The sequence below is a fragment of the Quercus lobata genome, chromosome 4 (genome assembly GCF_001633185.2).
Source record: "Quercus lobata isolate SW786 chromosome 4, ValleyOak3.0 Primary Assembly, whole genome shotgun sequence".
NCBI classification, from domain to species: domain Eukaryota; kingdom Viridiplantae; phylum Streptophyta; class Magnoliopsida; order Fagales; family Fagaceae; genus Quercus; species Quercus lobata.
In genome coordinates this window covers 22,991,410-23,004,767 of record NC_044907.1, presented here as the reverse complement: position 1 = coordinate 23,004,767, position 13,358 = coordinate 22,991,410, and positions in this window count along the sequence as shown.

Genomic DNA, 13,358 nt, shown 5'->3' with positions numbered 1-13,358 from the left:
TGGTTGAAAGCCGAGTTGTAACATTAATATATTAGTCAAGACAATCCTCTATATATACATGCATATATATATATATATATATATACATAAAAAAGAAAAAAAAAATAGAGCTGATGTACAACAGTAAATAGTAGATGATTTTACTCACCATCTTTGCAATAAGCTAACGAAATTATCCAATGACCAGCTACATTATTGTTCATATTTTTATAAGTTACAACTTACAAGGATATGAGAAAGGTGGGTTCCAATTAACTCAACCAGTAAAGTCTTTGATGATTGTATAAGAGATTTGAGGTTCAATCTCCACTTACAAAGCTGTTTTCAAGAGCCGACACTATATGTTGAAACTCTCTAAAAAAAAAGGACATGAGAAAGTAATAAATTAATTTTAGTTAGATTGACCATAATATATGAGACACATGCAACTCCCTAAATAATTATGTTCTTGGCCAAACTTTCACACCCTTAAAAAGAGAATGGTAAAAAAAACTTAGTTAAGAATTGGATTTTATTTTTTATTTTTGAGGATATAAACATAAATAACAACCCTAGTGAGTGCATCTATTAAACCCCATTCCACACCTCTCTAAGTGCAACACTAAAGCTTCTATCTTTTCCATTAAAAAAGGGAAAATAGAGCAACACTAACAATACAAATCAATTAATGCCCTCAACTCAAACACCCGCTAAACCACCAGGCCGAATCAGTAGGGCCCAATTTGAACGAAATAAAACTCATCACTTAAAATTTGAAGCCCACAAGCGTAATCCAGCCATCAGTTTCTATAAATCCAGCACCCTTCTCTTAATTAACTAATAAAACAAAAACAAGCCCACTTAAAGCTGCTTCCCTTTTAAAATCCAAGCTCAATTTTTTCCCAAAACTTATGCAGCCCAGTCAGAAAATCCTTCACCTTAGCTCAAGCCCAGTCAGAAATCCATAATATAAAACCCAGTTCATAATATCCACAATATAAATCATTCTGGGCTGTGAAAATCCATAATCCTTGACCTCAATTTTTACCCAAAACTTACATAGCCCAGCAAAAAAATCCTTCACAAAAAATCGGTTAAAAGCCTTTCAGAGCATTAGCATAATTACTTGTATAATAGAAAAAGTACTGTATTTTATTCAATTAAATCCGAAATTCGCTCACATTAAGCTATACAAAGTTTTATAAAAATACACGGTTGCTACACTAACTATGTAAATCTACACTAACACTAACATTTTGCATTTATTTTTTTTCTTACGTATTTCAAGTATGAAGAGAGAGAGTGGATGGTGGTTTTTATGTGTAAGAAAAGAGAAAAAATAAAAAGATCAAGAAATTTTAATATTTTGATGAAATGTAATGTAAAATAGATAATTTTATGTGGAGTGTTTTTAAAAGTGAGTATATAAAATAAAATAAAAATATTTTCTTATGCTAGCATATACATAAATTTTTGCACAAAGCAATACTCTTACTCTTAGAGTATTCACAGTAAAGCATGTAAAAAATATAGCTTCTAACAACTCAAAAAGTTACTTTATTTATTTTAACAACTCAATTTACAATACACCCAGCATCAAAAGTTTTATTTTAGCATTCAACACATTAAAATAATATAAACAATAAAATAAAATAATATATTCAATACAGTAAACAACCAACACAATCCACCTAAAACAACCTTCACCAGCACCTACAACCTCTGAAAAACAAAACTCCCACTACCGTTCCACCAGCCATAACCACTACCATGGCAACCATAACCCACCAACAACAACAACAACAAAAAAAAAAAAAAAAAAAACCATGAACCCAGCCAACATCTTTGGCCTTCCTCTTCCAAATCACAAAACCCATCCACCAATTTCGTACTCTCCTATTAAAAATATAAAAAGGAGGGCTGAAAATGTTAGGCTAGACCCAACTATGAAATGAAAAACTCTTCTGACACTTGAAACAGAGAGAAGCCCCAACTCACCATCCCAAACAATTCCAATTTCTCCACTACCCAGCTCTCTAAAATTCACCTCCAACCTTTCTCAAGTCTCGACCAAAACACAAATGAAACCCCAAATGGGTCATTAATAAGGCAAAAATGAAAATCTTATAGAAAGAAAAAGAAATTTTGCAGCAGAATACTAAGAATTGGTTTTTGGGCATGCCTCTCTTTAAGGACGGAGGCATATTATGTCCCCCAATTTTTTTTTAATCACTATATATATATAGGTACTAATTTTAGCAATTTTGTTTTATAAAATTATATTTTGCTCCCCTAAACAATATTATTGATTCTTTTAAGAGTAATACTACAACAATAAACTTTTCTACAAACTATTGAGTTACAAATTATTACTAGTTCACATCTAGGCCCATCACTTTCATTACTTTTTTATTTACCAATAATCACTCACCACATCAGTAATTTGTAAAAAAATTTGTAACTCTGACATTTTTCCTTTCTTTTAGAGGCCATAAAAAAATTTATACATCTAAAATCTATATCAAAATATACAAGTCCAAAACAATTAGCCCAACAATAAAATTTATCAATAACAAAGCTAAAAAAATAAAAAATTAAACCCAATTAACCAATTTTACCTATGAAAGACACCCAAAAAAAAAAAAAAACCAACGACTAAGCAGCAACAGAGCTGCCCCCTTAACTCAAAGTCTTGGCTCTATGCTTGCCTCTTTTGGCATAAACCGACGATCACATAAGAGTTTTGAAATTATTCTACATTGTCTAGAGTCAGCCTCAACCTAGACTAGTAAGTTAAATTTGTTATGTATTCTAGTTTGTGTAACCCACGAATTAAACATTTCTACAATAGTGTTGCACACTATTAGATTTATGCAAACATCACCCACAACTTAAGAGCCTCGCAATACTTTGTGAACACTATGAGAAATACAAAATTTTTTCTCTATAGAGTGGGTACCATCATGGTGTTTATGTACACACCACTCCATTAATATTGATTGGGATAGTAGGGTAGAGTAACGGTTCAAGTTATTACATCCATAACTCATGGATGTTACTCTTAGTGAGGTATACAGAAGGACATACCCACTTTGAGTGATCTTCTATATTTCTCTAAGTTTCTAACACTTATCTTAGTTAAAAAAATATTATTTTTCAGTACTTAAAATGTTATTGAAGCTTCTTGCATCTGTGGAATTTGTTAGGAATGATTTTTCTTTCAAATGTTGTGAAAGTGCAGACACATGACATACGAGAAATGGTTAGACTCTTAAGTAACTCAGTCGTGAGGGCTCTGGATTGAGATGGTTGGGCTCCATTCCTTTTCTGATCCATTATATTTTTCCTTTTACCCAAAATTTGGAGATGTTTTTATTTGGACCTTTACATTTTAAAATTTTTATTTTTCGCCATTGTTGCTCAATTCCGTTTTCATGTAGAAATTAGAGCTTTTATTCGGCACATGGTCATGTGTTAAAAATTGCATACCAACAATAAAAACTTGTCTCCCACAAAAAATAAAAACTTGCATCAATATTCCAAATGAAAAAAATTGAAACTTAAAGGATTAAAAGAGAAATCAAGTGCAAAACGCATGACCATTAAAGTTAAGGTCCCTTTAAATTATGGATTTGAAATGGAGAACGTCTATTTCAATGTCATGATTTAACGTTAAATTAATCTAGGCTCTAGATTTCCCTTAGTTTAAAATTTGATTATAGCAAAATTTTAACCATGTTTAAACTAAACTAGAGTTAATGACTTCACCATTTATCGTTTTTTGTTTCACCTTTTATCCATGGCTGATCTACACACAATTATGCTAGATTTGCCCCACTGATAGAATCTACATATAATGCCAAGAGAATTTATAAATTGGGCTAGTCCACACCTACTCTTCTTGAAAGAGAACTTAGTTTATGTGACAATTATAGAATAGGGTACTGTTGATTTTAGCCTTAATTAGGTGCATAGGTTATTATCTATATATATATATATATAAAACCGAACCCTCTGCTGGCACCACAATTTTCCACGTCAGTACAATATTTAAAAAATAAAAAATAAAAATAAAAATATTATAACACCTCAAAACTCTAGCAAACTTACCCCTCTCTCAAGTTAAGAAATATAAAGCCACAGTTTCTGCAAACTCTCTCTCTCCAAACGTAAATATCAAATTCAACCCCTTTAATTTCTCTTTATATTTTTGAGGCTTCTATAGAGTTATAGTGAGTTATACTGATTTTGTTTTTTGTGTCTGTGTGTATAGATGGTCATAATACTCCGGTATTTCAAGAGAAGTTTGTGTTTTCGTTAATTGAAGGCCTTAGAGAGATAAGTGTTGTAGTTTGGAATAACAATACAAAAGACGATTTCATTGGCAGCGGAAAGTAATTACTTTGTCTCATATTTTTGTTTTTTGAATTGATTTTGTGTGCTTTTTAGACTCTTTTGGATCAATTTTGTTAATTGGGTGTTTTTTTTTTTTGATAGCGTCCGATTGGAGAATGTTCTTTCAAAGGATTACGACGACCGCACTTGGTGTCTGTATACTAATAGTAAGGGGTAAGTGCTATAAATTACTAACCCTTTTAAGTGTATAATCTGTTTCTAAAATTATCTATAATATTTTGTCCTCCGAAAATTTTATCTCTTTAATTTTAGTATATTGTGTTTCTTAAATTATAGACAAATTTTCTTTGTTTCTTATTTTCAATAATAAATCATTTTATTGCAATACCAGTAATTGTTTGAGAAATCTTTCATATCTCTATAGAATAGAGAATAGTAGAAGCCAATTTTATTACAACTACTTAAATTGAGTTGACTTAATTCCGTACAATTACAAAGTATAGCATGAAAGATAATGGAATTAATTGTTGTAATTTTTATTTTCTTTCCATGTTTTGAATTTCCATGTTTTTATTGTTGATGAGAAATTAAGGCTCAGTTGCACAATATGTGTAAATTCTTCAGAAGGCTACTTTAAATAGTAAGTCAATGTGTCTCTTACATTTGGGTATTAGTTAGAATTATTTTCAAATGATTGTACCAATAAAAGTAAATGTGTATAAATTTTGTTTAACTATCCCGTGCATCGCATGGGTTAGCGACTAGTTATTATTATTATTATTATTGTAGGGACTAGGGCCCAAAATAGTGTATTGGGCCTTGGCCTTGTCCGAAGACATTAACAAGTTTGAGGAGGAGTAAATAGTTATTAAGGGATTTCCAGTTAAAGTGTTATAAGTGGGGGATGAATGGGAGGTGATCCAAGGAGGAAGTCCTCCTCGAATATGACGAATGTAGTCCAAGTGCGTACTCTAGCAATTAAAGTGACCCTCCAAAAGGCTCTAGCAATAGAAATGTACCTCATGAACATACGAGAAGGAAGGAAACTCAAAACATTTAAGGAAAAGCTGTTACCACCGCATTAAATGCATTACAGCTACTTTTCTGGCCGCATTTATGTGGAGAAGATTTTTAAACAGTGCTGCCTTGGCTACCACAACTTACAAAAGGCTGAAAGGGGTGTCTGATGGGACGGACACTCAAGTAGGAACTCAGATGATCAATAAGTGTAGGATCAAGATGATCCAAAAAGAGCTATATAATGTGAGAGGCCCTCCATGAAAAAGGAATTGAAAAACAGAGAGAGAAAAAATAGTATAGCAATCTAAATCATTTTGATATCCAAGAGTGATCATTATATGCAGGTTTAATCTCTTCGGACTGAAAGTTTATTGATATCGGCACCCTTTACTTGTGTTTGAGCAATATGCAATTCAATACTAGCCGTTGTCCAACTCATTAGGACATCGTTCTTTGACCCATTCTCTATAAATTCATTGTATTGGGCTCATTGGAATAAGACTCCATACATTTTGGGCTTGGGTCACAAATTGTGACCCTACAATTGGCACCGTCTGTGGGGAGAACTTGTGCCTCAGTAAGTGCAACGGTTAAACATGGTGGGATCAGGTCCATACCAAGCAAGTCCATACCAAGCAAAGCTTGCAGGTTCTCAACGGCAAGACAATTTTCTTAACCTTGAACAGGAAAGACATCGGGACAAATATCGAGAAGGTAGTGTACGTACTACTCATTCAAGCATAAGCCATTCTAGGGTGAGAAGTCACGTATCCCAAAAGCAGGATGATAACAAAGCCCTACAGTAGGAGATTGACGACTTAAAAAATAAACTACGTCGTGTGCAACGGAAGCGGTCTCCTTCCAGTTTAGATACTAGTGATGAAGGGGATGACAATTATAGACAAAGGTCTAAAACTCCACAAAGTGAGACCTTTTCTCACGAGGAAGAGCACCACCATAAACGCAGACACAAAAGTCTGTCCCATAAAGGCCTAGTGAATGACGCCATGAGTAAGGCCTTGGATCGGATCTCTAAGTTACCCTTCACATGTAAGATAGAAGGGGCTAAGCTCCCTTGGTGATTCCATCAACCTACTTTCACCATGTACAATAGTTGAACGGACCTCGTAGAGCATGTAAGCCAGTTTAACCAGAGGATGGTTGTCCATTCCAAAGATGAGGCTTTGATGTACAAAGTATTTCTGTCCAGCTTGGGACCAGTGGCGATGAGATGGTTTGATGGCCTCAGGCCAAATTCCATAGGTTCCTTTAAGCAGCTAACCCAGGCCTTTGGCTCTCGCTTCATTACGAGTAGCAGGGTTCCTCGGCCCTTGGATTCTTTACTATTTTTGTCCATGCGAGAAGAGGAGACCCTGAAAGCCTACTCAAATAGGTACTGGGAGATGTACAATGAGATAAAGGGTAACTATGATGATGTCTCCATCAGAACTTTCAAGAGTGGCTTCCCAACTAAGCATGGTTTGAGAAAATCCCTAACAGGAAAGCCTGTCACCAGCCTGCGCCAACTCATGGACCAGATTGACAAGTATAAAAGGGTTGAAGAAGACTACCAGTTGGGTAAAGGTAAAGCAAAGGTTGTCCCTTAGGAGAGGAGGGACTTTAGGTCGGACCGATTAATAACAACAACCGACCGAGGAGGGACTTTGCAGGGCAATCCAGATCTGTCGACGTGTCGGCAGTTAATGCTATGTTTCGAGATCCAGTACATCAGGTTCTGGAGAAGATCAAGAATGAGTCATTCTTCAAATGACCAAATAAGATGGCAGGAGACCCCATGAAGCGCAACCAAAACCTATATTACTAATACCACCAAGAACCGGGGCACACCACCGAGGACTGCAGGAACTTAAGGAATCACTTGGACCAGCTGGTTCGAGAGGGAAAACTAAGACACCTCCTACATCATTCCAGTGGTCAACAAGGACAGGCGAATCTGGAGTCTTGGAGAGACACCTTCTTAAAACCTCCTTTAGGCACGATAAATGTCATTCTTGCTACCCCAGGAAAGACTGGCTCTTGTCCTTCCAAAGTGATGTCTATAACTCGGCTACCCACCGAGGACGACAATCGGGAGTCCAAAAACGCCAAAAAAGAAGCCACACTAGTATTGGGCTTCTTGGACGAAGATAAGATCGAAACCATCTAACCCCACGACGATGCTCTAGTAGTTACACTCAAGATAGAGGGATATGATGTAAAGAGAGTGCTAATAGATCAGGGCAGTGCTGTGGAGGTAATGTAACCCGATCTGTACAAGGGGTTGAATTTAAAACCCAAGGACCTAACAATGTACGATTCCCCTCTGGTAAGCTTCGAGGGAAAGATCGTTACACCAAGAGGTCAGATTAGACTGCCCATACAAATCAGTTCGAACGTGGTTGAGGTGGATTTCATTGTGGTTGACGCTTATTCCCCTACACAGCTATTATGGCCAGACCTTGGCTTCACGCCTTAGGAGCCGTCTCTTCTACTCTGTACTAGAAGGTGAAATATTCGTTGGAAGGCCAGGTTGAAGAGATTATGGGTAATCAGTTCGTGGCCAGATAGTGCATAGTGGCTGCCATTTCATGCCGACCCAATGTTGAGTCCTCCACCTTCACTGAAAGGGGCTTATAGCAATCAACAACCCCGGCATTGCCCGATAACGAATCAACCGAGGAAGCAAAATGGGAGGACCTAGAAGAGGTTGCTATTGATAGTGATCCAGAGAGGTTCTTTCAAGTCGATTTAGAATTACCTCCCCGAGAGAGAGAAGAGCTAATTGGGTTTCTTAGAGAAAACGTGGGCATATTTGCATGGGATGCCTACGAGGCCCTAGGGTTGATCCGAGCTTCATCTGCTACCACCTGAATGTTAACCCATCTGTTACTCCCAAGAAGCAACCACCTCGACGCCTGTCGAAGGAGCATGCTTTTGCCGTTAGGGACGAGGTGATGAAGCTTAAAAAAGTAAGGACTATCAAAGAATTTTTTTTACCTTAAGTGGTTGGCCAACATTGTAGTGGTAAAAAAGAAGAGCGAGAAATGACAAGTTTATGTAGACTTCACAGATTTGAATAAAGAATGCCCAAAAGATCTGTTCCCTATGCATCGGATAGATTAGTTGGTAGACACGACTGCGGGCCATCCTCGAATGAGCTTTTTAGATGCCTTTTAAGGATATCATCAGATACCACTCGCCGCAAACGATCAAGAAAAGACAGCTTCTGTCACTCCCCATTGGAAACTACCATTACAAGGTGATGCCTTTCTGTTTGAAAAATGTAGGGTTCACCTACCAGAGAATGATGACCAGAATATTTGAGCCGTAGCTAGGTAAGAGCATTGAATTCTATATAGATGACATGATGGTAAAGAGTAAGGTGGTGTTTGAGCACGTGAGAGACCTCGGGGACATCTTTGAAATTTTGAAGAGACACAAGCTGCGTCTCAACGCATCCAAATGTTCATTTGGGGTAGGATCGGGAAAATTCTTGGGCTATATGGTGACCCACAGGGGGATCGAGGTAAGTCCCTATCAAATCAGGGCTGTCAATAGCTTACAGTCGCCTCGGAATCCCAAGGAGGTCCAAAGGCTTACCGCCATGATTGCTGCGTTAAACTGTTTTATTTCTCGGTCAGTAGATAGGTGCAGACCCTTCTTCCTTTTGATGAATAAATGGAAGGGATTTGAGTGGACCGAGGAATGTGCTATGGCCTTCCAACGACTTAAAGAATATCTATCTCGGCCACCAATTATGTCTAGCCCCGAGGCTGATGAAGTCTTGATCGCCTACATTGTTGTGGCCCCTCATGCAGTAAGCCTAGTGCTAATACGAGTGAACGACGGCGTACGACGACTAGTTTATTTCGTGAGAAAATCATTGCATGAAGCCGAGATTCGTTATTTGCCACTAGAAAAAGCCATCTTGGCGGTGGTTCAAGCTACCCAAAAGCTTCCCCATTACTTCCAAGCACACATAGTTATCGTTCTAACCTAGTTTCCACTCAGGTCCATACTCCGGAGTACTGATTATACAGGAAGAATTGCTAAGTGGGGCACAATTCTATAGGCTTTTGACATCAAGTACATGCCTTGTACCTCTGTTAAAGGCCAAGTCCTCGTAGATTTAGTGGCTGAATTCGCTGAACCCTCGTTAGAAGAAGAAACAGAGACGCAAGACATGGATGAAAAATCAATTGGCGCAATCTCTTTACAAGGGCCCACATGCTGGAATGTATATGTTGATGGCGTAGCAAACCAGAGGGGCTTCGGAGTGGGGCTAGTTCTAATTTCTCCTAAAAGGATTACCATTGAAAAATCGCTAAGACTGGGTTTCTCGGCCACGAATAATGAGGTTGAATATGAGGCCCTACTGGAGGGAATGTCCATGGTTCTGAAACTGGGCGAAAAAGCAACAAACATGTTCTCGAACTCAAGATTGGTAGTTGGCCAAGTGAATGGGGAATTAGAAGCAAGAGACGAAAGGATGTAGGGATACTTAGACCAAGTTAAACGCCTACAGTCACATTTCAATTCTTTTAGCTTACTGCATGTCCCTAGAAGTGGAAACACACATGCCAACTCCTTGGCCACGCTTGCCAACTCCTTGGCCACGCTTGCCACCTCCTTGGCTCAAAGTTTACCTCGGGTCATCCTTGTGGAAGATTTATACAAACCCTCAGTGACAAAGAGAGAAGTGATCCATGTCCACCAGGTCAAAGTGGGACCTAGCTGGATGGACCCTCTAGTACTGTTTCTGAAGGAAGACATCTTGCCCGAAGAGAAGACTGAGGTTGGCAAGATATGGGGAAAAGCTTCTTGGTTCTGGCTATCCGAGGACCAGAAGTTGTATAAACGTTCCTTCTCTAGACCATACTTGCTCTGCGTACATCCTAAGTCCTCAGAACTAATCCCGGAGGAATTACACAAAGGGATTTGTGGAAGCCACATAGGAGGCATGTCCTTATCTTATAGGGTCATCACCCAAGGCTACAGGTGGCCAAACATGCAGAAAGAAGCACATGAATACGTGAAGAAGTGTGACCAGTGTCAAAGATTTGCGCCAAATATACATTAACTAGAAGGGATCCTCAATCCACTCTCCAGCCCTTAGCCATTTGCTCAATGGGGCTTGGATATTGTCAGGCCCTTTCCCAAGGCAGCAGGGAATAAAAGGTATCTATTCGTCGGCATTGACTACTTTACTAAATGGGTTGAAGTTGAACCTTTAGTGAACATCAGAGATGTGGACATCAAAACGTTCGTTTGGAAAAACATTGTTACCCGGTTCAAGGTCCCTTACTCCCTCATCTTGGACAATGGTCTTCAGTTCGATAGTAAGGCCTTCAGGAGGTATTGTTGTGAATTGGGAATTACGAATAAATATTCTACCCCAGCCTACCCCTAGGGGAATGGGCAAGACGAGGCTGTTAACAAGGTCATAGTGAACGGACTTAAGAAGAGGTTAGATGACGCGAAGGGAAGAAGGGTGGAAGAACTGCCACATGTCCTGTGGATGTATCGAACCACACCCTATAGATCAACAGGAAAGACCCCCTTTTCGATGACTTACGGGGCCAAGGCTGTTATTCCTCTAGAGATGGGCTTTCCAATGCTAAAAACCAGCTCATTCAGTCCGAGCAACAACAATGAACTGCTAGAGAAAAACTTAGATCTTATTGAAGAAAGAAGGGAAAGGGCAATGGTCCAATTGGCGTACTACCAACACAAACTCAAGCAAGGTTATGATGTCAAAGTAAAGCTAAAGCCACTAACGCCGGGTGACTTAGTGTTGAGGAAAGTTCTGGGCACTGTGAAAAACCCACCATGGGGAAAGTTAGGACGAAATTGGGAAGGACCTTATCGCATCACCTTAGTGGCTGGTATAGGGACATATTTTCTAGAAGATTTAGATGAGCATGTAATACCACACCCTTGGAATGTAAACAACCTAAAAATGTACTATTATTAATGAAAATTTCCTTTCTCAATAAGTTCTTTTGTTGTATGAAGGCATCATGCTTCTTGTCTCTTAATCTACTCAAATGTTAAACAGAACCTAAACCCTGCATGGATCCTTGGACCACAGGCTTAGGGGAAATTAATAACTTTTGACTTCTATTCAAGTATTAAACAGAACCTAAGTCTTACATGACTCCTCGAACCACAGGCTTAGGGGAAATTAATAACTCTTGACATTTATTCAAGTATTAAACAGAACCTAAGTCTTATATGGCTCCTTGGACCACAAGCTTAGGGGAAATTAATAACTCTTGACATTTACTCAAGTATTAAACAGAACCTAAGCCCTGCATGGATCCTCGAACCATAGGCTTAGGGGAAATTAATAACTTTTGACTTCTATTTAAGTATTAAATAGAACCTAAGTCTTACATGACTCCTCAAACCACAGGTTTAGGGGAAATTAAAAACTCTTGACATTTACTCAAGTATTAAATAGAATCTAAGCCCTGCATGGCTCCTTGGACCACAGTCTTAGGGGAAATTAATAACTTTTGACTTCTATTCAAGTATTAAATAGAACCTAAGTCTTACATGGCTCCTTGGACCACAAGCTTAGGGGAAATTAACTACTTCTGATAATTGTTCAAATAATAAACAAATCTTAAAATATGTTAGGTCTTTCGAACCACATATGGGGGTGAAGTTAATACTCAAAGGCATATACATAAATGTTTAAATAGAACTTAAAGCCAAAACAGGCCCAAGGCAAATTTAAACTTATATTTATGTGCAATATATAGACTGTCTGCCTCTTTGTTCTCTTTCACATGATATAAGTCTATGCATGTCGGTCTTCATTACCTAAGATTCAATTCACAACCTTACTCTTGACACTTAGTCAGATTACTGAGTAGCGTGTTATTATAAACTTTAATTGAAGGCACAGTAACATCAGTTCAAAGCTCTGTAAAAAAAATTTAAATTACGTAAGGCAAAAGAACAAAAGATGAAATGAAGAACATTCTCATTAAGTGGTAAAGATAGTACATTATACGCACGGACATAGTGTCTTTTAAAAAAAAAAAAAATTCTACTACAAAAGGAGTCACAAAAAGAAATCCTAAGGGCTAGGCTTCAGTAGGAGGGGCAGGAGGATCTTCCTTTTGGCTTGGCTGAGAAGTAGGAACATCCTTGGCTTAGGGATCAGCTCCCTGAGTTTCGGCCTCTGCTTCGTTCTCCTTGGCAGCATCTTTTGACTTGGCAGAGAGCTTCTTCCCTTTGCCTTTGCCTTTACCCTTCTCCCCTTCCGCCCCCTAGCCTTGGCTAGATCCCTTCATAATTTCAGTTAGAGGGAGGGCATTTAGGATAGCCAAAGGCTGCTTGGAAGATTCTGGGGCATAGGCAGGAGGAGAAGAGATAGGAGCAGGGACTTCACGAAACTCTGGATGGTAGTAAACACTTTCAAGCAACCTCCAAACAAAATCTGCAGGGGCTCCTGCAACGCTCAGGGCCCTGTCCCATGTCACGTTGCAATAGTCCTTGCACACTTCTGATAGCTCCTCAGTAAGGCTTACTTGCATTTCCTCCACACCAGGTTGGTATGAAGCCTTCTTCTCAGCCTCAGCTGCTTCCCTGGCCAGCTGAGCTTCTTCCTTGGCTTTTTACAACGCGACTTTGAGATCTAAGACCAACTGTCTCTCAGTGGCTAGATCTATCTCAATCACGTGCAGCTTCTGGCGTTGATCCTCAGCTTTACTCTCCACGGTTTTCAGACTGGCCTCGGCACTCAAACGAGCTGAATGTGCCTCCTTTAGCTTCTCAGTCAGTTCATATTGTTCCTACTTAACGTTCCCCAATGTTTTCTCAACCTCGACACAAGTGAGGGCTTCATCATCGGCCTGCTTACGAGCATCATGCTACCACTCCTCTGCCACAAAAATTTGTTGAGTAATTTGCCCAAAGATCACAAAAATAATATGAGTTAAAGACAAAAACATGATTTAGTATTTATGTTCATAAATGGACAAAAGGCTTTA